Below are 3,288 nucleotides of genomic sequence, written 5' to 3' on the forward strand. Positions count from 1 at the left end.
ATGCCCAACACTCAATCTGTGACCCACAAAGAGCCCGACTGTAGATGCCTGATGTGCCCTAAGCAAAAATATCACTTCCAGTCTGTTGTCTCCCACCTTTTAAAATCCCTGGACACGTGGCTAAAGAGATGGTTCAGTGGTTAAGAGCACTGAACCGCTCTTCCAGAGGTCCCAATTTCAATTCCCAGCACCCACACAGCAGCTCACAACTGTCTAACTCCAGTTCCAAAGGATCTGGCACCCTCTTATAGACATACATGCAGGCAAAACATCAATACGCATAAGCTAAGTAAATAAATTAGTAAAAAATAAAATCCCTAGACACTATCTATGGTGGTTAAAATGCAGTGTTAGATTACTTCTAAATTATACTAAGCCGACTAATTAATCATTCTAAGAAACTTCACAGATCCAACTTAGGTAGGACCTACTACGAGATGGAAGTTTTATAAGGAAAACAGTAATCGGTCAGGTGGTGTGTGTGGTGCACACCTTAGTCCTGGGATTCAGGAGGCAGGGACAGGCAGATCGAGTTTACAGCCAGCCTGGTCTACGTGGTGAGTTCCAGGACAGCCAGAGCTTATAGTGAGATTCGGTGATAGGTACATATATTTGCCCTAGTTAGTTCTGTCAATTTCACAAAGCCTAGAATCAGCTGAGAAGTGTGACCTGCTAGGGAGGGATGCCCAGATTAGATTAGTCTGTGGATTCGGCCAGGCCAGGCCCACCGGGTGGTCCCCTTTGCAGGCGGGTGGTCCTGGGCTGTGGGTTTGAGGGCTCTAGCAAGCAGCATTTCTCTGTGTCTTCCTTCTGGTTCCTCCTTGAGTGCCTGCCTTCATTTTCCTCAATGATGGAGGGAGTGTAACTTGTAAGTTGAAGTGAACCCCTTCCTTCCCCAAATGGCTTTGGTTAGATTGTTTTATTGCTGCAACGCGATAGCAAACAGAACGCTACTGCCTCACAGTTTAGATAGCATTTTGGTATATTTGGACTTGTATGGTAATCAGGACTTAGAGTCTCATCTTCCCATTATCCCCAGGGTGCAGTCCCGAAAAAGTCTAGGCTGTGTTCTGTGATGGTCTGTGTTTTCGGTGATCTTGTCTTTTGTTTAGTTTTTTTTAGAGACAGGGTTTATCTGTGGCTTTGGATCCTGTCACGGAACTCTCTCTGAAGACCTGGCTGGTTTACAGAGATCCGCCTGCCTCAACCTCCCGAGTGCTGGGATTAAAGGCTTGTGCCACCAACGCCCAGGCTCGGTGATCTTGTTAAAGCCATGAATGACCAAGTCATGAATTATTACAACAGCTCTGCATTTCCCGGAGAATAAATTAGGAGGTCTGCCTCTCATTTACCTCTCCAGCCCTGCCGCCTTCTTGTTCTATCGTAACACGAACTTTCTACGAGCACACATCCTTGACGTGTGTCCAAAGCATGCCGCCAGCCCCACTGCATTAGGATCATTTTTCCTTAACCAACGCTTTAAAAGTCTGTCTCCAAACAGCCACATTCCGAGTTACTGAGGATGGGGGAAGGGAGTGAATTAGGGCTCCAACACCAAAACTTTGGATAGACAATTAATTCACTGTTTAACTAAATCTACCTTCCCGCCACTTTGCATCTAGTGCACTTTTTTTATTTATTTTTTTCATCTTAGCTTGAACCGAACATGATATTTCATCTGTGCAAACTTTGATCTTTTTAAAGCAGGCGGATAGGTTGTATCACCTTGTAATGGGCTATGTGACCTGGGGCAGAGTTAGTATTATCTTTTCATCACTCCATTCCAGCTCCTACAGCTTTCATGGCACCCAGTGACTTAAAATATAACTTTCTGCTGCTCAAAACCCTATCGTTTAATGAACTGTACGCGATCGCACTTGTTTTCAAAAGGCAAACGGATTAAAACCATTTTTGGAGAAACAGTACCGCAACATTGGGTAATTGCTGTGAAAAATAATATGCTTAACGCAAAACAGTAAGACCATTTCTCAAGTCATTAATTACAAACAAACAAAAAAAGCAAAAACCCCTTCACTTTACAAAGCCTACAAACGGCTTTCGGGCGTTTCAATTTACGGCAAGCCTTATTTTTCAGCAGCTAAAAGCATTATGGTAACTTTTGAACAAGGCTTTAAAACCCAAAAAGCGTTTTTCGAAAAATGGCGGGCACACACCACGGCTCGCATTTAAAGCTAGTGGATTCGAAATCAAAAACAACAACAACAAAAGGGAGGCGTGACCCCGACGTGATTCGAACACGCAGCCTTCTGATCTGGAGTCAGACGCGCTACCGTTGCGCCACGAGGTCCTGCTGGGCTGTGGCTCGCGCGGTTCCTTAGGACTCCGCATCCATGGCGGCTGGCGCGCGCCGCCCGGCCGTTCCCCGCCGTCCCCTCAGGGCCTCGCCCCGGCCGCTGGCGGGCTCCACGCCTGGGCTGGGAGGGAACCGGGAGACCAGCGTGCGCGCCTGACCCGGGCGGCCCGCTCGCGAGAGACCCGCGCTTCCTCCGCCGTCCCCGCCACTTCCGGCCCGGCCGCCCCGCCCCGCCCCGGCCGTTAGGGGCGGAGACGCCCCTCCCCTCCCCCACGCGGTCCGCGCGCGCCCGGAGTCACCGCCTTTTGTAATCCGGCGGGGCGCCACTGCGCACGCGCGGGCCTGCGCCGCACGGCGCCTGCGCGCTGCTCCGCGCTGGGCGGCCGCGACGTCATCGCCCGTCCCCGCGCTGCCGGGGGCCGAGGGCGCTCGGCGCTGTCTCGGCGGGAGCGAGTTCTCGTCTCCCCGGGAGGGTTGGGCTTAAAAGCGGCTGCTCCGCGCGCGCGGTTCGCAAATGACTTCAGCGCGGGCGACCAACAAAAACGTGTCCACCTCCCCGTCGGGGAATTGAACCCCGGTCTCCCGCGTGACAGGCGGGGATACTAACCACTATACTAACGAGGAGCTGTGAGCAGCTGCCTGCCAGGCGTCTCATAAAGGACAGGGGCGGAGTGATCTGGGCACCACGCCGCTCCGCCGTCTCCTTACACTAAAATACACCTGCAGGCTGACTCTAGCCAAGTGCGTGGAAAATATCTCAGCAGAGCCCCACGCTTCCCACACGTGCCGGGCTTTCGTGCCGGAGCTAGTCGTGACGAACGGCCCGGGAGCCGAGAGCCTCACGAATTCGCGTTTTGTTTGGAAGCTGACGCTCCAGTGCCGGATCTCTGACACGGGTCGAGCCGATCGGACACGACAGGGTCCGTGCTCGTGGTTAGCTACCTTCAAATGACATTTTACCCGTCGGCCGTCTC

At 52.0% G+C, this 3,288-nt stretch overlaps 2 non-coding genes across 2 annotated transcripts; both read right to left on the minus strand.

Moving 5' to 3' along the window:
• Positions 1-2,236: 2,236 nt before the first annotated feature.
• Positions 2,237-2,308, minus strand: Trnaw-cca (transfer RNA tryptophan (anticodon CCA)). Its single transcript has one exon. It is a non-coding gene; the product is annotated as a tRNA-Trp (tRNA).
• A 558-nt stretch (positions 2,309-2,866) lies between these two features.
• Positions 2,867-2,938, minus strand: Trnad-guc (transfer RNA aspartic acid (anticodon GUC)). Its single transcript has one exon. It is a non-coding gene; the product is annotated as a tRNA-Asp (tRNA).
• Between the last annotated feature and the right edge of the window lie 350 nt (positions 2,939-3,288).

The sequence above is a fragment of the Phodopus roborovskii genome, unplaced genomic scaffold, assembly GCF_943737965.1.
Source record: "Phodopus roborovskii unplaced genomic scaffold, PHOROB, whole genome shotgun sequence".
Taxonomy (NCBI): Eukaryota; Metazoa; Chordata; class Mammalia; order Rodentia; family Cricetidae; genus Phodopus; species Phodopus roborovskii.